Here is a 24,363-nt window from a genome sequence, read left to right as displayed (position 1 = left end):
CTATAAATCAGTAAGAAAATCAAAAATGACCCAATAGAAGATAGCAAATATGAAAATGATTGATTCACTGAAATCATATTGCCCCCCCAAAAAAGTTTAAAGATATTGTATCTCACTTGAAATAAAGAAAATACAAATAAAAATCAGGGTGATAAGTAATTTAATGCTTCAATTATTTTATAATTTTCAATATTTTATAAAAATTAAGAAGTCAGCATTGGTTTATAAACTTGGAGATTCCTGGATGAAATCTGAAACTGGTCTGCATATGGGGGAGAAGGAGAGACAGAAGAAAGAAGTAGACAAACCCAGATTGGTAGGGGGCGGGTTTAATAAGGGAAGGAACTCATATACAAGGCTTATCTTGGGTGGTCAAAAGACTAGTAAACCTCTGCACCTGCCCTCCAGAATCTTAAAAGTTTATATAGCATCTTTAATGAGGTTAGTCACATATACTGTCCAGATGATCTCAACAACATATTGTCTAAGACTATTCTTGAAAATGGCTCCCAATGAACCTGGCTGGCTCAGTCAGGAGAGTACAGCATGTGACTCTTACTCTCAGGGTTGTGAGTTTGAGCCCCATGTTGGGTGTAGAGATTATTTAAATAAATAAATAAATCTTATTAAAAAAAAAAAAAAAAGGAAATAGCTCCCAATGTGGAAACAGTGGGCAGAGTTTGCATTCCAAGGACAAGGGAGGGGGTAAGGAGCCTCTGATTGCCTCAGTCTAGCTTTCAAGTCACACATACATGGACACACATGGACAGGCACACATATGAAGAGTATGAAAGCATACATGAAAATGATAGACCTCCAATTCAAGACAGAAGTTCCTGTGTAAGGCTTGAGGCAGCAGGGGAATGTAGTCAAGGAGTAGCATTATATAGGCTACTTCAACTGTACAGTTATCATTTTATTTCTTAAACTAGGTACTATTTGCTATTTACTTATATTATCTGTTATGTGTCTAAGGTTTTATGGCTTCTAGAAGAGTATGCAGCACTAGCACAGATGAAAGATGCCTACGGTTTAAATTGTGGCATAGACCTTTGAGTAATTCCTCTTATACGGAATACTTAAGAGATCACATCATTACAACTTTGTCATTGACTTGGGAAGAAAGAAGAGGTTTCTGGCTGAGAATCTCAAGCTGATAGTTTACCAAGATAGGGACTGTGTGGGGAAGCGTATGAGGTAGGCAAACCCTCTGTGTCTCAATGTGTGTGCAGATTATTTTTGGCTGTTACTCCTGAGCCAGGTTTCACTTTCAGGTTCTTGAGTCAGATTAACACAGTTTCTGGTAAATTTATCTACAAGCCCTAGTTTCCACATGTATTTGTATTTCTGCAGAGTAAAAAGCCTTCCATCAGTTTGTAGTGGAGTGAAAAAGGTCAAGTGTGTAAAATGCAGGGTTGGGTTATTGCAAGGTTAAAGAAATGACCATAGTGAGTCTGCTATGGGGAGAGGTGCCAATCTCAAATCAAATTATAATGGGATTCTGGTTATTGCAGTTTCACTCAATCTCATGTTCCAACATGTATTTAGAAAGTCATTGCCCATCTGAGCTGCAAAAGACCTCATGAAACACTTTGGCCCAGACCCACTCTGTCGGCATGTGGATAGCTAAGCCATTCCAGACAGATGCTTTTTTTAATGGCTGGCCTCTGACTCTTCTCCAAGTTCTCCATGTTCCATTCAGCCTTATATTGCTTTTCAGCTTTTCAGTTGGATAGTTGTGTGTGTGTGTGTGTGTGTGTTTTTTACATGGAGTATCATATAAGTTAAAAAAAATAATTTCCTTCTATGAACTATCTACTCTTTATATAGACTTATATAGACTAGATAGTCTTTATATAGAATTGTGATTGAGTTAAAATGAGTTGATTGATATAAACTAGGAAATAATACAATTTGTTTTTTAAATAAATTACAATACTTTACAAGTTGAATAACTTAAAATTAGGTTGAACAAAGCATTTGATTGTGGTTGGTAATCATGTAGCGGCAGGGGGCTAGTCAGGATAATAATGAGGAAGGAAGAAATAATGTTTCTCTATGTTTAGAAACAACCCAAATCTTGTGGATTCTTAGTTTCAGACCAAATTTAAATTGCCTGGTGGAGTTTGTTTACTCTCAGGCAGACATGACTTCCTGTTTCTCCAGGGGGAAAAACAAGCTTTGCACAGTCCTAAAATAATCTCATAAAACTTTTGGGGATTTTCTTCTGCTCTTATGAAACATTTTGGTAAGTTAAAGGAATCATAATCATAAAAATGCTAAATTTTGTGTTCCACAACATGAACTTCAAGAGACTCTACAAAATTTATTCAAAATTTACACCATCTCAAAAACTGATAAAAGAATTCTGAAATGAGTATTAAATATGCATATGTTGCAGTGTTAACATATTTGATTTCTAAATTTCAGTATATATTTTTAAAATATTCAGTAATAATAAATAGCACCCCTTTGTAGAACTATACCATGAGCTCCATGAGGAAAGTGACATGTCTATCTTCTTCATCAATCTGTTACAAGGTTTAACAGTCCTTGACCCAGTGTAGGAACTCATTGATTTTCTCGCTATTCTGAAAACCATGGGCTATTTTTACCTGTAACAATATAGTATTGATTCTTAACATTCATGTTCTTTTTAACGAATGGCCCTAGGACAGATGGATATCCACACACAAAAGAGGGAAGTTTGACCCTGACCTCACAAGTGCAAAAATTAATTCAAAAACCAAAAAAGACCTAACAGTACAAGCTAAAACCATACAGCCCCTAGAAGAAAACATAGGTATAGATCTTCATGATCTTTGGGCAATGTCTTCTTCAATATGACATCAAAATTGCAAGCAACCAAAACAACAAAAACAAAAACAAAAACAAAAACCAATAGATAAATTAGACTTCACTAGTAGCAAAACTTTTATGCTTCAAAGAACACCATCAATGAAATTCAACCCACAGAACTGGGCACTTTAAGGAAGGACTTGTATGGTATACACATTGTATCCTAATAAAGCTGTTAAAATATGAAATATGGATCAATTTAGAAAAAATCTGGAAGGCCTGAATAATGAATACTAAGATTGCAGGAAGAATGAGAGGTTCTAAACAAATGAAGAGAGAGACTAGGTCTATGAAAAATTAAATATTGGTAAGAGGGGAGATGTTCTCTGCTAACCGACATGTGGATTCAAGGAGATCCCAAATAAAACATGAGGAAGTTTGCTTCTTTTAATAGAAACTGTTTCAGGCTTTATTTGTTGTTCTTTTTTCCAGCTCTTTGGGATATAGGTCTTTGAGACCTTTCTTCCTTCTTTAGAAGGCCTGAATTGCTATATGGGACTTCCCTCTTATGACTGACTTTGCTACATCCCAGAGATTTTGGACTGTTGTGTTTTCATTTTCATTGGCTTCCATGTACTTTTTAATTTCCTCTTTAATTTCTTGATTAAACCATTCATTCCTTAGTAGGATATTCTTTAATCTCCAAGTATTGATGGTCTTTCCAAATTTTTTCTTGTGGTTGATTTCGAGTTTCATAGCGTTATGGTCTGAAAATATGCGAGGTATGATCTTGATCTTTTTGTACTTGTTGAGAGCTGACTTGTGACCCAGTATGTGATCTATTCTGGAGAATGTTCCATGTGCACTTGAGAAGAATGTGTATTCTTCAGCTTTAGGATGAAATGTTCTGAATATATCTGTTATGTCCCTCCTGTCCAGTGTGTCATTCAAAGCCATTGTTTCCTAGTTAATTTTCTGCTTACATGATCTGTCCATTGCTGTAAGTGGGGTGTTGAAGTATTTTAGTAGAAACAGTTAAGCTTCTTCTAAAATTCATGGGGATAGGGCGTCTGGGTGGATCAGTTGGTTAAGCTTCCAACTTTGGCTCAGTCATGATCTCATGGGTTCATGAGTTTGAGCCCAACATCAAGCTCTGTGTTGACAGCTCAGAGCCTGGAGACTGCTTCAGATTCTGTGTTTCCCTCTCGCTCTGCCCCTCTCCCTCTCGCACTCTATTGCTCTCTTTCAAAAATAAACACACATTAAAAAAATTAAAATTCATGGGGAAATGCACAAGAACTGAAATAGCCAAATAACTTCTTTTAAACCCATGAACCTTGAGATCATGACCCAAGCTGGAATTGGACACCCGACTGACTGAGCCACCCAGGAGCCCCTAGCCAAATGACTTTTTAAGAAGAATAAAATTGAAGAACTAAAATGACCTAACTTTAAGAGTTATTATAAAGATAGAGTAGCTAAAATAGTAGGTCATACTCACATAAAGATAGATAAATGTTTCTAGATAGAATACAGTCCAGAAAAGTGTGTAGATAAAATTTACCAGGGAAAGTATTGTCTTTTCGACAAGTATTGGAACAATTGGATATTAGTATGAAAAAAAAAAAAGAACTTTAACCTATAACTTCCATGTTAAATGCAAATGAACTTAAAATGGGTAATTATCCCAATGTGGAACCTAAAATTATATGGCATAAGATGAAAACAATATACCACATCAAATGCATGACATTTAAAAGAAAAACTTGATGAATTGGAATTCATCAAAATTAAGACCTTCTGCTCTTTGAAAAGAAGAATTGATAAAATATTTAGAAATCACATAAATGATAAAATACTTATATCCAGAATATATAAAGAAAACTCAAAACACGACAATAAAAAAAATTTAATGGGCAAATATTCTTCACTGAAAGAAAATATATAAATCAAAACTAAGCACATGAAAAGATCTTCAATGTCATTATACATCAGGGAAATGATATTTAAAATCATTATTTACCAAAAATGTTGGTAATGTTTAAATGTAATTTAAAAGACTATCTATTGTTGATAAGGACAGGAAGCAATTAGAATCCTCATTCATTGTTGATGCGTGTATACAATAGCACATGCAACTTGCCAAACTATTATATAGTTTTTAATTCAGATAACACATGCCTACTCCATGTGTCCAGTTCTACTTCTGTGGGAGAATGGGGAAAAAGTGGTTGTATATGCTTATTCAATAAAATTCATAGAATCTTCATTCATAATTGTCATCTAAACTAAAAAAAAAAATTAAAAATATACCAATATGAGAATCCATAAAAAAAGTGGTAGTGTAGTTAGCCAAATGAGCTCTAAACATGAAAATAAATGTATACATAAGCTACTACTATATACAATGCCTAGGATGAATCTCATAGATACAAGAGTGCAACAAAAGTACATAAAAGAGTAGACACTAATTTCTGTTTATAGGGAGTTTAAATACTAGAAAAACTCATTGAGGTTCTAGAAATATAATGGTAGCCTTTGCAGTTGATGATTGAAAGGGAATAGGTTACAAAGGAACTTTCTCAGTTCAAGGGAAGAGTTTTACAATAGCCATCATGGCTACAATCTAAATGTCATATGGCTAAAAGACTCAAAGCCTTTCAAGTATTCTTTTAAAAATCTAAGAATACACAGAAAAATAATAAAAATTTGCAATGCCAACTGTCAAGATTATTAAATAATGAATAATAAGAACTGGAGGAAATTTTTATCAGCTCTCAGCTACTGATATGGGATTTTAAAAAAAAATTTTTTTTAACATTTATTTATTTTTGAGACAGAGAGAGACAGAGCATGAACAGGGGAGGGGCAGAGAGAGAGGGAGACACAGAATCTGAAACAGGCTCCAGGCTCTGAGCTGTCAGCACAGAGCCCGACACAGGGCTTGAACTCACGGACTGTGAGATCATGACCTGAGCCGAAGTCGGACGCTTAACCGACCGAGCCACCCAGGTGCCCCCTGGGTTTATAGGAAGGTTTATCAGACCTTCCTATCTTGAAATAGTGTAGTCATCATCACCTTAAAAAAATACTATTTTCACCCCAACACCTATCCTTTTGATAAAACAAAAATCAAGGATTATTGCTAATAAGGATACTGGATACTCATAAAGGAACAATTAATCCACTTGTATCAGACTTTTTCTACTATTAATTTTTGAGGTGAAAGCCTATAACCTAAATTTTAATGTCAACCAATATAGAATGGCAATAAAAATATAATCTAAAATATATAAATCCTCATAAATTATAAAATCTACAAGTTTATCTTGAAAAAATTACTATATGAGACACACCAACAATTTAATAAGTGTACCACATTGCAAATTCAAAAAGAAGAAAATTTTAGTAAGAAAGACTGGTGGTGTACCAATTTAATATTGGTAATAAAGTATTTATGAGTATTGTTACAAAGTTAAAGACTATCCAAAATATTTTTAACTATAAGAGTTTTAGGGTAAAGTCATAATTTTCAAATAAGCATTTAATTTGTAAACACTACAATATAGTGAAAATGAAGTATTTATTCAAGTGTGTACACTTAATATTTATGTGTGTGTGTGTGTGTGTGTGTGTGTGTGTGTGTGTGCGCCACAAGCAGCGGGAAAGAAAAAGGTGCATTTCAAGAAGTGAGAAAGTTAAGGAACATCAACTTTATCAACTTAAATGGGAGTAATCTAATATGGTTGGATGTGAAAATTCAATAAATATGTTCAGAAAAGTAAAATTTTCTCCTCAGAAGAAGAAATGAAATCAAATACATGAGAAATGTTTTCCTTTATGAAGAAAGCTTGTAATTAAAGAGAAATTATAAAGCAATCCATGGACCTGTATTTTTTTCAGATGAAGTATAATTACAGGGCCTCATCTCTCAGAAGATTAAGGTAGACATTAAGGGCTCAATTCAGAATACATTTTGCTATGCTTGTTTTTTTTCTTCATGGATTATACCTTCTCTGTCTCTTGAAACACAAGATGCAGAAAAATAAGAGCTTTCTCTTATTTACTGTCTTAATCATTTTAAAAGATAAAGATATAGATAGGCTTTATGTTTATGTCAAGTTTTGTGAAGTATGTTTTTGATAATACATGAAGTCATATGATATGGGTAATGTGAAATAAAGTTTATAAATTACTCCTATGTATTTCTAAAATTTATAATAAATTCATAGAAATTTGTATTTCTTTTTCCCCTTTCTGACTTCCCTGGATATTTGTTCTCTAACCATATATAGCCCAAATATAAATTCTAACATTGATGAAGAGGGGAGCCTGAGTGGCTCAGTCAGTTAAGCATCTGACTCTTGATTTTTGGCTCAGGTCATGATATCACAGCTGTGAGATCAAGCCCCATGTCAGGGTCTGTGCTGAAAGCATGGAGCCTGCTTGGAATTCTCTCTTTCTCTCTCTCTCTCTCTCTCTCTCTCTCTCTCTCTGGTCCTCTCCTGCTCACTTGCTCCCTCTCATGCTCTCTCTCAAAATAAATAAATAAACATTTAAAAAATAATAAAGGTGGTGAAGCAGTTTATCCTGCTAAGTCATTCCCTTGAAGCTGAAATAATTAAATGTCTAGGTGCCTCTGGCTCCGTTAATGGCTATGAGGTAGTAACTACTAATGGACTATTAGTCTTCCTTCTGCACACAATTCTAAACATGACTGAAGTATAAGGTCATTGTTTATAGTCATTGAACAATGGGCAATGTTCTGAATTGCCTGAATCCCTGACAGAGAGGACATTCAACATGATTAGTTTAGTAATCACCTTAAGTTTTACATAGAGACAATTTTCTAACGATTGCATTGGAAGCTAGAGACCAAGCGAAGGACAATGAACTACTGAAATGAGGAGGAATACCTTGGTGTTTAGTACTACTTAAGCTGCTGGAATCTTTGGGAAAGAGCACCAGAGAAAAAGGGAGCAATATGCAAGGAGGAAAATACATCAAGATAAAATAGAATTTAGCCAAGAATGCAAGGTTGGTTTAATATTCTAACAAACATTCTAACATCAAAATAAAAGAAAATAAAAGAGTAATATAATTTTATTATCTCAGTAGGTGCAGAAAAGTAATTTTAAAAAAATTAGTATCCACTTATGATAAAAACTTTTGGGAAATGAGAAATAAATGGGAACTTTTGCAAACTGATAACAGGCCTGCAATAAAAACCTACAAACTAACATTATACTTAATGGTGAAAAATTGAATGCATTCCCTTTAAGACAGGAAACAAGACAACCATACTCAATATTTACTCAAAATAAATTAAAAGTCAGTCCCACAAAAGCCATGAGCATCAATGTGTATAGCAATTTTATTTACATTGGCCCCAAACTAGAAACAACTCAAATGTCCATCAACAGAAACATGTATAAAGAAATTGTAGTATACTCACAAAGTGCCATACTATCCATTAATAAAAAGCAATTTACTGATGACAACATGCGTTGATCTCAAAAACATTATCTTAAGTGAAAGAAGATGGATACAAAAAAAATATTTTTGCATGATTTCCTTTAGATGATATTCTGAAATAGTTAAAGCTAACCCATAGTGAAAGAAAGTAGTTTAATGGCTGCCTAGTGACGAGGGTGGGGATGAGATTGATTGCAAAATGTCCAGTGGGAATTTTTGTTTGATGGAAACATATATCTTGACTTGGGTAGAGACTATATGGAGTTACACGTTTTTCACAACTAATCGAGCCCTACAGTAAAAATGTATGCCCTACGGTGTAAGTAAATAATACCTAAGTAAAGCTAATGAACAAAAATAAATATAAAACTTGTGCTCTTGAATTTTTCTGAATTCAAAAATAATAGCTTGTTTTGTTTTTACTTTGATACAATGATCATCACAAGAAACAAAAGCAGCAATACTTCATGACCTAGTAGTCCACAGACATCTTTCAGCTAGCCAAAAGCAGGCTCTATTCAATTCTACAAGTAATTATGAGGTGTCTGCAATCTTCCTGGAACTATGCAAGAACTAAAGGACATAGAGATGTATAGAATACTGTGTCCTCAGAAGTTTAAAGTCTAATAGAGAACAAAGACACCAGGATGTTTGGTAATTTAACCTCATTAAATTGCAGTTTCCACAAATGAAAATGAGGGATATTAATACCTATTCCACAGTGATTCTCTGATGATAAAACTAAAGTACATAAATCAATACTCCTAGAAAATAAAACAGGCTCAATTAATTGTAGTTTGAAAAATTACTAGAAAAATGAAAGCAAATAAAAATCCACATGGCAAAAAGGAGAACAGAATTTTAGTTTTAAATGATAGAATAGTGTGAAAACAATAATAGAAAATATGTCACAAAAACACTGGCCCAAATAGATGGTCATACTCTTTATAATTTCCAAACAACAGATTATTATCATGTTACATAAACTGTAGAGAACATAAAATGGTAGAAATTCCTATTTTATTTAGCTGGTGTGACTTTGATATTAAAACCCGATTAAAACAGCTTACAAAAGAATAAACTGTAGTCTACTTTGACTTATGAATATAAATGTATTTATTCTAAATAAATTATTAGTAATTCAATCCCAATAGTATATGCAAATAATATAGCATGATGAGTGATTATTCCAGGAATACAAGGACAGTTCAACATTAAGAAATCCATTAGTGTTTTTGACATTAATAATTTAAATAAGGAAAAAAAAATGTATGTTCATCTCTAAGGATTCCAGAAAAGCAAATGATAAGATTAAACATCCATTTTGATTTTTAAAAGCTTTTAGTAAATTAGAAATAAAAGACTGCTTTATAATCACTATTTCCAATCCTTACTTTATGCTTAGAAAACCTGAGATAATCCCTTGATAAATAAACAGAATATTTCATTAAAAATGTCTATGCATATGCATATGATAAATATTTTTTAATTCCTTAGTTATCCTTTGTGCTAGATATTATTTACCAGGAAAACACAATTTTTTAAAGACCGCAAATATGAATGATGTACGAATAACTTTAATAAAATTTTGGGGAACTGTATGACAAAAACAGGAATGCTTCATTTAGAAGGTTAAAAGAAATGAAGAAATGAGAAAAATAATGTATCTAATACTGAATATTTTCTGAACTAATTATTCTTTCTGGAATTGTCATTGTTTATCACGTACTGTGTAGTAATTTATTTCTTTTTTATGTTTATTTATTTAAGGAGATAGAGAGAATGCACACGTGCAGGCATGGGTGTACATGTGTGGGGGAGGGCAGAGACAATAAGAGACAGAATCCCAAGAAGGCTCTGCACTCAGCACAGCCCCACATGGGGCTCAATCCCACCAAATGTGAGAACATGACCTGAGCTGAAACCAAGAGTCAGACGCTCAACGGACTCAGACATCCAGGCACCCTGACTACACAGTAATTTCTAACATTGTTTTCTAGTTCTTTTGTTGGAAACACTTATGTATCTTTCAAAACCAAGCACCAATTTCTCTGCTTCCCAAACTTTTCATGAAAGTCCCAGTGTTTTGTTCTCTAGCCTTCTACAGCTCTATTGCAGACATCCTAATTTGCTGTTGTTGTTTATTGACAATCATGTTACATGTCTTTTACTCTCTGTTGACTTTTGTTAACAGAGCCATTAACTGAGCCTAGCATACGGTAGGTATAGATACTTAATATTTTTTTCTGATTAACTATTTAGCACCTAAATCCATATAAAAGCTTTCTGGATTATTGTTGGTGGGTATAGTTTTTCCCATTTCAACTACTTCTAGAAATACTTAAAACTGAAAACAAATTACATTATGCATAGGTAAATGAAAATCCTTTTAAATACATATATTCAATATTAAATGTGTAGATTTCTAACAAACAGAATCACTAATGGATCACGAGACTCAAAATTCATTCATCTAAGCTATACAAAAAGCTGAAACATGTGTTCCATTGTACAGTTTTCCTTGCAATGGAATTCAACAGATTCCTTAATTTTACGTCTCTTCATAAAACCTGTAACTTTCTCCAAATGCTTATGTGTACCATTTTGTAGTGTCTGACTTCTCAGAATGCTATACCGTCTTTCTTTGCCTACGTATGAGTGCACCTGAAGCTATGGGAGACAACTTGTAACATGCTGAAACCATCCCACCTCGGTGCCTGTCTGTTCTTCTACCTGAAGATCTCTGCTTCAGAAACCAAGGGAGGCTTGTTGCAGGTGCACCTGAAGGGCCAATGTTCCAGCCCTCCTCAGCTCCTAAGGCACAATCCGAAAGTGCGTTCCACATGGTTTCTCAGCGATCACCTGTACCTCGCTGCACACTGCAATAACTTTTCTCCCTTCCTTCTCATCCTCCCCACCCCTTCACATGTGCTTCCGAGGATTATCTCCTCAGTAGGCGACCTGCTCCAGTCTACTTTGACTCAGGTCCACTTTGGGAAGACTCAGAACTAAGGTTTACTTTTCTGAGAGGGAATAAGGAGGATTTAGTTCATTTTGCAGGAGGTTACACTTTTTGCTTTTGTCTCTATCTATTCCAATGAATCCTTTGGATTTATCTTCCTTAATAGTTCTCTGAAGGTTTTCACTTCTTCTTCAATCTTTTCTCTCCTCTGTGCTAGTAACTTGATCCACATTTGTACAAAAATGAAGTTCAAATCATATGAAATGTAATATTAAATAAAAAAAATAGAGGAAACCGGAAGAGCAAGATATAAGCAAAAGGGATCACTTCCTTATTTTCTCTCTCACACTCTTTCTCTTAGTTTTGCATTTTCATTGAAATGTCATTGAATAAGTTTAGTTTTTATAAGCCTAATTGAAATGTGTTACATGCAATCCATTGAAAACATAAAGCTAAGACTGGAACAGTACACTCTGTTAACCAACTCTCCACCCACACATTGACTACAGTTCTTTAAGGAACTTATTTGGCTTATAGCACCGAAGAAAAAAAAATAAATCTTGAAGTCCTAACATTCCTGTGTGTGTGTGTGTGTGTGTGTGTGTGTGTGTGTGTGTGTTAACATTTGCACAAAAATTTCAAACACTCTAAGTCCAAGAATCAGTCTATTATTGTGTTAGCCTGCTTTGAGGCATCTTGACATATTTAACGATGCATTTTTTAAAGGTAATCTCTAATCTCAGAAGAATTTCATCTAAAGTATTTTAAAGCTACACTACATTTTTGCATCCACTAAAATGCACATTTCTGAAGGTGGTCAAGAATACTTACTGAATTTTTTCAGTAGATCTCATAACAAACATTCCTAACTGTGTTCTTGAAAGTTCTTTCACAATTTCTTAAATTTTTCATACCACTGAATATTTTTTTGCTTTTGCCCAGTCAATTAATATTGACAACATGCCAACAATAGACTTCTTACTATTATAAATACTTCTGCTATCTGGCAGAATTCAATACACCTACTGATTCTTAGAATCAAATTTGCCTCTACACTTATGAATGGTAAACTATTCTTTCTAAAGGTTACATTGTTTTTTAAACACAGGTGTTGGAAGTTCTCTTTGGCATTCAAAAATATCACAGAGTAAATGGAAAGGTTTTATATTTTTCATTAAATGGTCATCTACTTTGAAAATTTTCTATTTAAATTGGCCATCAAGTAAAGAAATAGAATTAGTCTCACTAGAAAAAATAGAGCCTCTAGATTAATTGTTTTGAGAGAATAGAAAATATCCCTCTATATTAGTAAATTTTTAAAGTCATGAACTTCATAATGTTTTGGGTGAATTGTTTTGCAGTTTCAACAGATTATATATTTTTTTACTTGTTTTTTCTTTCTTGATCTGAATTATAATATCTGCTGAGTATTTAGTTTGATAATATTCTCAAAAATGTAACCAATAAAATGTCACTCTAAATTCAGAAAGGTTTTATTATTAGCAACAATATTTTCTATGTAACTCCTAATAAAACAGCACTGAAATATAAGAAGCTGGAAAATTAGCAGACATTATAAAGAGAACTGTACTGAAGTAAAGAGGATCTCCTCTTGGTTTTCTCTTATATCAGGCCATGTATCTTTCATGTGAATATTTTTTTGAGGGCTGTTCCCTTGGGTCTCCTCTTTTCTCATATCCTATTAACAGTTTATAAAGATGACAGCTTCCACCCTAGGAAGGCTAGCCAGACCATGGTAGTGCTTCAAGAAAGAAAAACATTAAAAAGGAAAGTTATTCAAACTCCTTTTTCTCATTAAAGAGAAGACTTTCCCTTTTTTGTGTTATTTGTTATCCTCCTTCACCTATAGTTACGGTATTGCATAACATCTTGAAGGTCAAGTCTAAGGCGGAGACTTAAGAAATGGCAAGTATCAGACTACACAGTCTGACTCTAACCTTCCTATTAGGTGAACACTGTAAAAAGAGTCCAGCCTTGCTCACCAAAGCAGGAGACCACACAGAAATTTAGGAGTCAAAGCCAAAGCCATGTTCTGAAAAGAGCAATGTTCTGAAAAGAAACCATTTATCAGAATTGCCTTTAAAGCTTTTTTAAAAACACAAAATCTTGTGTTTGATCTAGTGAATTAGGTCACATGATAATTAAACTCAGGTGGCTGGATTTTTTTTAACTTTACAGATGATTCAGATGTGCAGCCAGGATGAGGATAACTGGTTAGCATATTATAAAGAATGTGCATTTTCATTAAATGACATTTCTCCATGAACTCTCTCTGGAAATTTCTACATAAAAGTTCCATGGATCTGATATGATGGTACATATCTAGGAGAAGTTCCATGATAAAACAATTCTTATTTCAATAAACAGGGGCACCTGGGTGGCTCAGTCAGTGAAGTGTCCCACTCTTGATTTCAGGCTTATATCATGATCTCACAGTTTGTGAGATCGAGCCCTGCATCAGGCTCTGCACTGACAGCATGGAGACTGCTTGGGATTCTCTCTTGCTTTCTCTCTGCCCCACCCCTGCTTACTCTCTCTCTAAAAATAAATAAATAAACATAATAAAAATAATAAATAAGTAAACTTTTGTACAATTGATTGACTTCTAATACCCTCCTAGACTTAGCCTAGATGTGATATATCCACAGGTTCTGGATACTAGATACTGTATCTAACTTTACTCATCTAACTGCAAGATACAAAAAGATGAGTAAATGAACTGTAAGCTAGCATATAATTTTACATTATTTTTTACTTTGTATGTATGCTTTTAATATAATAGTTGAATTATTTTTAAAGTGTATATTGATTTTGTTGTAATTAGGTTTGTCGATCAGACTTTTCTATAGATTTATGATGTCATTTCAAATATGTTATTCCTGTTATTCTCTTTTAGGATGGAGTTTTATTGTTAGTGTTCCACTGACTTGCATTTAAAAATTTTACCTCATGACCCCCTGACCTTATAAGAGTCAAGGGTAACAATGACATGAGTAACATATAATTTATTGTCCAAATTGTGGCATTATTAATATGTATGACAGGACTACAGGTATAAACCGAGACCACACCAGACAACTGGGACAAATAGTTACCTGACTGGTAGTCCTAAAAAATGTCTAGATTCCTAAGGAGAATACTTATTTCAGTTGTTTGTTTTAATCATTAAAACACCTTCCTTGCTGCAAAAAAAAAAAAAAGGATTCTTAATATGTTTTTCTTTAATCTTAACAAATACATATTGCTTTTCAAAGTCTGTCATTGCTTATTAAATAGGTGGTAGAAGCAAAAATATATGTAAGTTAGACACAGACTTTCCTGGTATCGTCAATCCCTTTTTATCTTTTGTTAGTTATTTTCTTATTGACAGTGTCCAGAAAAGATGATTACAATAAGCTACTATACCCTCACTGAAAGAAGGTATATGTACGCATTCTCTCTCAGACCAGTCTCACACAGGTTTTTGTCACCAAGCTCTCAGCAAAGAAATATGCTGAATTCATTATTCCAATTCCATGAAAACTAGTGAAAAACTATGAAACAGTTGACAGTTCCTGCTAAGATTTTATAGAACACTATAAGCCATCCTTCTCTGAAATTGATTTTCTTCAGATTGATCAAGAAAAGGATGTGACATTTAAAGCTGTTTTTATTTTCAGATGTCGGGCATAAAGGATCTCTATCAGACTCAGACACAGATATATATTATCCCACGGATTTCATCTTGGCATTGGAAATCCCTGTTAAAATATACATTCTTGGATATTTTAAGTGTCAGGATTTCAACCAGCTTTTTTTTCAGAATAACTTTGCAGAACCAAAGTAGAGTCCATGCTCTGTATTGATCTCCAAGTTCTTACAAAATAAATCATAATATTTACTTTTGCCAAAGAGACTGAGGATCCAAAGGCATCTGATGGTATGTACACACAATTTTTCAGTGTTAGAAAAATGTTTAAGAGCTAAGGGGCAGATGACCCTGGACCTGAAAGAAGAAGTGTCTGACCAGCCCAACCATGCCCCTGGAGCCAAATCTACTTATCTCAGTCTGACTCACATCGTGAAGTAATCCTGTAACCCAGTTCCTACTTCTCTCAGCCATACTCCTCCAGGACCCAAAAGGAGACATGTCTTAAGGTGTCTCTGGAGGCAGGTCCACCGGTATCAGTTAACTGTGAATCCTAAAGTAGCCCAACTCTGGGAGAGTCCTGCCCACCCAGAAACTTGGAAGGGGGCATATCCATCCATGCCCTGAGAGACAGGCTTTCAGACTTCAGTCTTATCCATCAATCCTGAAACACCCTTGGACTCTGTTTTAGTTCTTCTCAGCTGTGATCAGGGCCAGTTCTGCCCACAAAGGGACCTCCCAGTGACATATCACTGGTTAGAGACCCAGAGGGAGCTACACACACAGACACCTGGCAAAAGCCCACTGTCTGTAAACCTAAAAGCATATCATTGTCCCAGTGTCAGCCCTACCAACAAAGGTTTTGAAGGGTATCCTATCCATCCACAGTCCAGACAAAATATGCCAACACAAACCCCTGGTAACAGGCCTTTGGGGGACAGACCCCCACAGTGGACCCAGTGTCAGCTTTGTGACTGGCTCCAATAGAATTAATACCATCAACCATGGACTTGACAGAAGAAATCTTTACTTGTTAAAACCAATATGTAAACACTAAAAAATATATTGCTTCTTCAAATACACAGATACCAACACAAAGCTACATGGATCATGAAGAATCAGGCAAACATTATACTACTAAAGGAAACTAACAAAGATCTAGTAATCAACCCCACAATTAGGAATTGGAAAATGGAGAAAATACAAAAATACTCTGAAATTAAACAGCATGCTCCTGAATAACCAGTGACTCAAAGAAAAAAAACAAAGGAAAACCAAAAAGCATCATAAGACAAATAGAAACAGGAATACAACATACCAAATCCTATAGGATACAGAAAAAGCAGTTCTAAGAAGAAAGCTTACAGTGATAACTGCCTATGTTAAGAAAAAAGAAAGATCTCAAAGACAAAGGCAACCTAATTTTACATATCAAGAAACTAGAAAAATAAACTAAGCCCAAAGTTAGCACAAGGAAGGAAATAACAAAGATCAGAGCAGAAATAAATGGAATAGAGACTAGAGAAACAATAGAAAACAATGAAACTTAGAGCTGGTGTTTTGAAAAGAAACAAAGTAGAGATTCCATTAGCTCACATAAATAAAATCAATATTAAAGAAGAGACATACAAATGATACACAGAAATACAAGGGATCATAAAAGACTATCAATTACATGACAATAAGTTGGAAAACCTAGAAGAAATGGATAAATCCCTAGAAACCTACAACCCACCAAGCCTGAATCGTGAATAAACAGAAAATCTAAAGAGACCAATAACAACTAAGGATGAACAAGCCCAGGACCAGATGTCATCCTAGGTGATTTCTACCAAATATTTAAAGAAGAATTAATGGCCATCCTTTTAACTCTTCCAAAAAACTGAAGAGGAGTAAATACTTCCAAACTAATTTTATGAGGCCAGCATTACCCTAATAGCAAAGCCAGATAAGGACACTACAAGAAAAGAAAATTACACACTAATATCTCTGATACATATACATGCAAAAATCCTAAACAAAATACCAGGAGTCAATTTGAGAGTGCATGAAAAGGATCTTACACCATGATCAAATGGGCTTTAACAACATACATATCAAGAACATATCAAGCAATAAAAGGTAATCACCATATTAAATGAATGAAAGATAAAAAGCCACATGATAATCTCAATAGATGCATAAAAAGCATTTGACAAAATACAACACGTTTTCATGATAAAAACCCTCAACAATTAAGTACAGAAAAAATGTAGCTCAACATAACATAAGCCTATATATGTGGCAAATTCACAGCTAACATCGTACTTAATGATGAAAGCTATAAAAGCTCTTCCTCTGATATCAGGAACAAGACAAGGTTGCTCATTCTCACCACTCCTATTTAACACTGGAAGTCCCACTCAGAGCAATTAGGCAAGAAAAGGAAATAAAAATCACCCAAATTGAAAAGAAGAACTGTTTCTGTTTGTCAATGCTGTCATCTTATATACAAAGAACCATAAAGACACCACCAAAATACCATTAGAAATAATGAACAGATTCGGTAAAGCCTCAGGACACAAAATCAATATACAAAAATCAGTTGTATTTCTATACACTAACAATTAAATATCTGAAAAGAAATTAAGAAAATAATCCATTTAGGAAGCATCAAAAAGAATAAACTACTTAGAAATAAATTAAACTAAAGGAGATAAAAATTTGTACGCTAAAACTATAAGACATTGAAGAAAGAAATTGAAGACAAATAAATGGAAAGATATTCCATGTTCATAGATTTGACAAATTAATATTGCAATAATGTCCTTATTACTCAAGTGGATCTATAAGTTCAAAGCATTTCCTAAAAATTCCATTCTAAAATCTGTACAGACACACACAAAATCTTGAATAGCCAAAGCAATCTTAACACAGAAGAACAAGCTGAAGGCATCACTCTTCTGGAATTTTGATCTATATTAGAAAGATATAATAATCCAAACAGTATGGTACTGGCATAGAAACAGACATACAAATAAACATATAGATAAAAGGATAAAATAGAAAGCTCAAAGATAAACCCACTTTCATATGGTCAACTAATCTTTGGCAGGAGCACCAAAAATACACAATGAAAAAAGAATCATCTCTTCATTAAATGGTGTTGTGAAAATTGAATATCTACATGCCAAAGAATGAAACTCAGCCCTTATTTTATACAATTCACAGAGATTAACTCAAAATGGATGAGACTTAAATGTAGATTCTGAAACCGTGAAACTCCTAGAACAAGACGTAGGGAAAATGCTCCTTGACATGGATCTTGCCATTAAATAATTTTTGAATATGACACCAAAAGCAAGTTATTTGCAATTTCATTAATCATAAATACTGCTTCAAATTTTTCAAAGACTCATTTCCAACTCTAAACTTGATTAAGCTTTGTTACCTAGTGACTTAAAATACTGATATATTGGTTTGGCCTACCCACTTGATTGTGATCTCCTATCTTATTAATCATAACATCTCCAGAAAAGTATATAATATATACAAAGTCCCCCCAAAATATATAAAATTGAACTGAGCTAATAAAAATGATTTAAATGGTAGTGTGAATTTAATAAGAGTTATATGTAAAATGATTTAAAAATATACTGAACATTAAATTCTTGAATATAAATATATGCATATAATGTTAGGATTTTTACCAATGTTGTGGTTCACTTCAAGTTAAAAATTTGGACCTTTTATAGCTAGAGATAGTATATTTTAAAATATAGGTTTGCTTCTAGACGTATGTTTCTTGTACCTTTGTCTCTGAATCTTCCAACCAGAAAGCCTACAAAGTTTAAATATAAGGGACCTGTAAACTCTTAGTGATGCTGATACTTTGAAAATGTATATGAAAATGCAAGTGAAAACCTTTGGAAGAAGGTATCATCACCATGGTAAACACAAGTTTGCCTCTGAGTCAAGTAGCAATTGGTTACATGACGAAAAACAACTAAAGAAACTTTCTACTTAAAATTTAAAATGTTTTAAAATCTTAATGTAACAATTCAAATATGTAAAATTTTAAAGCAATTGCTTTTTACATGATACTAACAGTTGGACATTGGTTTGGGTGAGGCTTTTCATCTTCAAAAAAGTCCAGGTATGAGAAAAAGTCTTACATAATAAGCTGTTTATCCCCTTCTAGGGGATAGGAGTAAAAAATGCAAAACTAAACAAGCAAAAGTAAACAAAAAAACCCAAAACAGCTTCATCAAAAAACACTTGATGGGTCACCTGTGGTGGCTCAGTCGGTTAAGCATCCAACTTCAGCTTGGGTCATGATCTCAGGTTTGTGAGTTTGAGCCCCATGTCAGGCTCTGTGCTGACAGCTCAGAGCCTGGAGCCTGCTTTGGATTCTGTGTCTCCCTTTCTCTCTGCCCCTCCCCTGCTCTCTCTCTCTCTCTCTTTCAATAAATAATAAACATTAAAAAAAAAAAAAAGACTTGAACACTTGAGAGAGAGGATACAGGAGAGGATTGGAGAGGAAAGGGGTGGTCCTACTCACAGCGCAACCCCACCCACACATGACAAACAAGCTGGGAAGCTCTTCATCCTTGCTGTCTGATAGCATGCATCTCTGATGCCGAGTGTTTTGATCCAAGGCCAAGGATAAGCTTGCCACTGATGTTGGTTAAAAAGGCAAAGGAAAGGTATTTCAGAGAAAAAGAGGGAACTTAACACTTTTATTTATTTAAAATCAAGATTTTAAAGATTTGTATTCTTATTGTATTAGGACAAAAACTGTTCTTGCTGCTCTAAGACTATACAAAACTGTCCAGTATGTTTGCCAATTTTATGCTAAGAAACAAGCTATTTTCATTTTGGAAGTTATTAATGACTTCTGAAAGGTGTTTGAACTCACACATAATTTTAAAGCCACATAATTTGTATTGCTGAGGTTTAAAAGACTCAAAGAAAATTATCTCAAGCTGAAACCTTAACTACCATGTTTCAACCTGGAGGTACTTTTTAATCAGAAACTCTAATGGATCTTTGACAATAATGTTAGGAATAAAGTTGCTTTAACTCAGGAGGGTACCTTCGAAATGAAAGAGAACACAGCTAATTGCATGGTAATTGCTTTATATACAGTACCCGAAACATGGTATTAGTCATTATGGATGATGACAGATGGGTCATGATGCTTTTGCTCACTTTAGTACGGCAGTTGCCAAGCGTGATTCAATTAATTTTCACATTTCCATATGAATGTTCTCATCTATAGCATTTAACAAGCTTTTCCTTTTTACCCTATTTCATAAGTTGTTTACCTCCTGCAAATGATGTGTTAGGCATAGATGACCAATTGAAAATAACTGCTAAGAAATGTTATGAAAAACAGTTTTCTACTCACATGGATAGAAACATGGAGACTAGCCCTGATCTATTCTACCAAATTTAAGTATCCCAAGTCTATTAAAATGAGTTGTTCATGTTCTTCCATTATCATTCTCCCTCAGATTCACAGCCCTAATTGATAAATAGCAACTTCCTGATGACTTATTTCCTAAAAGTTATTTCCTAAAATAAAAGATTAGGGTCCTATGGTAGGCTTTAAATGCCTCATTTCGTGGTGTTCCTATCTTGCAAAGACACAATGAGACTTATGCCCACCCTAAATAAACACTTTAATAAATGCTAAAAAGCAAAAAGGAACTGTCATTTGAAGGCCATCTATACAGGTCTGCGATGAGCTTTCACAAATATGATTTAACTTCTCACAAGTAAACACTGAGATCTAAAGTAAACAACTAAAGGAAGGATCTCTATGTTGTCAGCAGATCACTGAGGCTCAAAAAAGTGGTGACTTGACCAAAGTCACACAACCTACAAGTGAATGAATCAGAACACATATCCTTTGGCTGCTGCTCAAGGAACATTTCCCCTAGGCCATATTTCATCTGAATTAATTTCTTAAGGGTGTTTTATAGCCAAACAATAATTTGAGGGGAAAAAAGGGGAAAAGACAAGATGAGCTGATGTTTCCTGCACTAAGCACTATTAACTACATGCTGGTTACAGGAGTGTCTCACTTTTTTTTTTTTTTCTTTTTTATCACATTCCTATGGGACACATGTTGAGAAAGCACATTTAAAATCAGATCAAAAAACTCATTTGCTATCCTTTACTTCTGTTATTTTATAGTAAATCCTCATTAGAGAAATTTCAGAAACCTTTTCACTTTGTTCACCAATTCCCAAAATAATCAGTTGATTCCTTTGCATTTTCTTTTTTATTATTTTTTTAACATTTATTCATTTTTGAGAGTGAGAGAGACAGAGCATGAGCAGAGGGCAGAGAGAGAGGGAGACACAGAATCCGAAAGCGGGCTCCAGGCTCTGAGCTGTAGCACAGAGCCCGACATGGGGCTTGAACTCACAGAGTGTGAGATCGTGACCTGAGCTGAAGTCAGACCCTTAACTGACTGAGTCACCCAGGCGCCCCTCCTTTGCATTTTCTAGAGGTGACTGATATTTTCTTCCTTTCTTATTTTTTGAGTATCAATATAACTCATGGATTTAAAGTTTATTTATAATTAATTAATTTTAGTTATTATCCTTACTGCTGATGCTCAAAGTATCCTAAGTGGGCAATATGAGTGTATTAGTCTAATGGGCGATGTATACATACCCCCCCCACACACACACATATTTAGGTCTTTAATCCTAAATATACCAATTTTTAGTTAATTTTTATATATGGTATAAGGGTTCAAATTTGTTCTTTTCCATGTGCATATACACTTTTCTAAACACCATTCTTTTCGTTCATACGTTACAATGCTAATTATTTACTAGAGACTCTTTAAAATACTTTATATTAGTTTACCTAAATCTTACAATTACTCTGTAAGATGGTCACCACTGTCATTCCCATTTTATGGATGAAGAAATGGAAGCACAGAGATTTCAAATAGGCCATATAGCTAGAAAGCACTGAAGCTGAGATTCAAACTTAAGAAACTCCTTAATCTCTGCTTTTCATTACATTATAATAAGTACCTATCTAATAACAATATACAGAATACCAATAGGTCACTTAATACCATTCTAATTATAGGAGACTAATAGAAAGCAAAAGACAAATCTCTGCCCCTACTGTGCTTACATTTTAGTCACAATTCTGACAATAAATAAGGAGACAAATAATTGGTATGAAGGAAATAAACTGATGATGAATAATGACAATGTACATCAGATACCATGGGGAGAATCTTCTTTATATATTGGCAGGCAAAGAATGCCCTTACTGAGAGCTGAGGTTTGAGTTACAAGCTGAGGATGAGTATAAGACAATAACAGAAGATAATAGAATAATAATAGAAGAAGAGCTTTCTATACAGAGAGACCAGCAATCAGAATATTTAAAATGAAGGTTGATCAGGATGATCAGTATGTAATAAAGAATTCAGTCTCTCCCTAAAAAGAGGTTTAACCATTGACCTTGGCTTCTGAGAGTTAGTCTATGTCACACGGGAGAGGGAGGTCTTTGTTTAGGGTGAGAGATGGCTTCAGAGGCATTGATTTGTATAATATGGAAGACCCCGAGAGTGCCTGGACACAGTAAGTCAGTACTGCAGTAGTGGGGGCTTGTCACCATTTCCAGCGTAGCCTCTAAAGTGTAAGGGATGGAAGAAAAGGATGAGGGAAATGAGGGAGAAGAGGGAGTAGGAAACAAAAGACACTTATGTGGAATATCCTTAGGATATTCCGATATGGGATAACACCTTCCATGGTAATACCCCTCTGCTGCCTCATAGCTACCACTATGGGAATCATTGTCTTTGTCTAGTTACTAACACACCTGGGAGAAAATGCTCTTTGTATTGTCTATTTTTAGAGGACATACAAATTTTCCCTTGACTTCTAGCAACAATGCATTGTGTAGATGTATTTTCCCTCAACAATATGTAGTTCAATAATAAATTGTTGGTTATTTCAATAATATAGTCATTTATATTCTGTCATCTCTTAATTCATTGCATATTTTTGTTATTATGCATTTCTGGCTATTATTCAAGTTTGACCTCAAGATCACTGAGATCACTGACATAGCTGTTGGAAATGTGATATTGCCCTCTTTAATTTTTGTTGATCTTGCTCTTTTTCAACCTTCCCATTCTTATTCTACTTAGATCACATCCTTCACATCTTAGGGCTGGGTCTTTTGGGGCCAGTTATTTAAGCCTTCTCAGTCTCAGCATCTACACTGGAAATAAAAGGATGAGAACTGTTGTATGTTATAGGTCACCAGCAGGATTAGATGTATAAACAGTAAGGTACCAAAACAGTGCAAGCATTGTTAGCTTTCAATATATATTATTAGCTTCATTTTTAATAACTAAACTCAGTACAAGGCAGAAATGAGTATATACAGTGTCAATTATACTCAAATAGAAAAAAGAAATGAGTATATGCATTTTTTTATTGAAGTAGATTCTAACATAACAGAAAATTCAGTGAATTAGGACACATCATTCTGTTTTTATGTTCTGTTTCTTTGTTTTACATTTGGAATAAGAAAGGTAAAGAGTGCTAGTTTTATTAATGATTTTATTATTAATAATAACAAATTTAAGTTTATCACCTAAAAACATACACTGCCAAAAACCTTGATGTCACATATCCAAATTATTATGATTAATAATAAAAACCAAATGTGCAAAGTACTCAACAAATTACTTTTGTTTAAATTGTCTCATTTTATTCTTAAAACAACCTATGATCTCATTACATAAACTACTTGGCATAAAATATCCATTTTATCAAAATGACAAAAACTGTATCTCAGAGCTGTAATCTGGCTTTTAGAAATACGGCTAGCGAGAGGCAGATGTGGGATTTTAATCTGAGTGTTTTGGCTCTAAATCTTATTTTCTGTCTACTCCACCTTATAATTTTGAGTTGTGCTGGGTACTTTTTAAGCCCTTTGCATCTGCAGAGGCCATTTGTTTTCCTCACACTATCTCTATTTTTACACTACCAGAATTCAACCTCAAGTATGCAGAGAGAATCATGAGTCCTATTCGAAGAACCTAGTTTAGCTCTACCCTCCCCAGGGTCATGTCTTCTAGGCCACTGGTTTGTAAACCCTCTAAGGCTTCTGCCTTGAGGTCACTTAAGAGCATTTCCTTTGTGTTGTTATCATAGTTTAACAAGTTGTTCCCGTAATTTCACTTGGCCTTGGCATTTCTTCCTGATCTCCAAAGACCTGCCCTGACGCTTTAGAGTTGTTCTGACTTCCCTATGGCTTCTCCTCAAACTCCAAAAATTATATAATGCATTCCTATTGATGCAAATGACCAAAATTGGCATTCACTATCACAAGCAGCTGGGCAAGGACGAATGGAACAATTTAAAGGGCTAGGAGCTAAAGCAAAGCAGAGAGAAAATATAATTAAGCAAATTGAGGCTGGTTTTTACAAAAGGTAAAGTTTCAGACC

Source organism: Acinonyx jubatus, chromosome B4 (assembly GCF_027475565.1).
Source record: "Acinonyx jubatus isolate Ajub_Pintada_27869175 chromosome B4, VMU_Ajub_asm_v1.0, whole genome shotgun sequence".
Classification (NCBI taxonomy): domain Eukaryota; kingdom Metazoa; phylum Chordata; class Mammalia; order Carnivora; family Felidae; genus Acinonyx; species Acinonyx jubatus.
The sequence above is the reverse complement of the archived record's forward strand: the minus strand, read 5'-3'. Positions refer to the sequence as shown.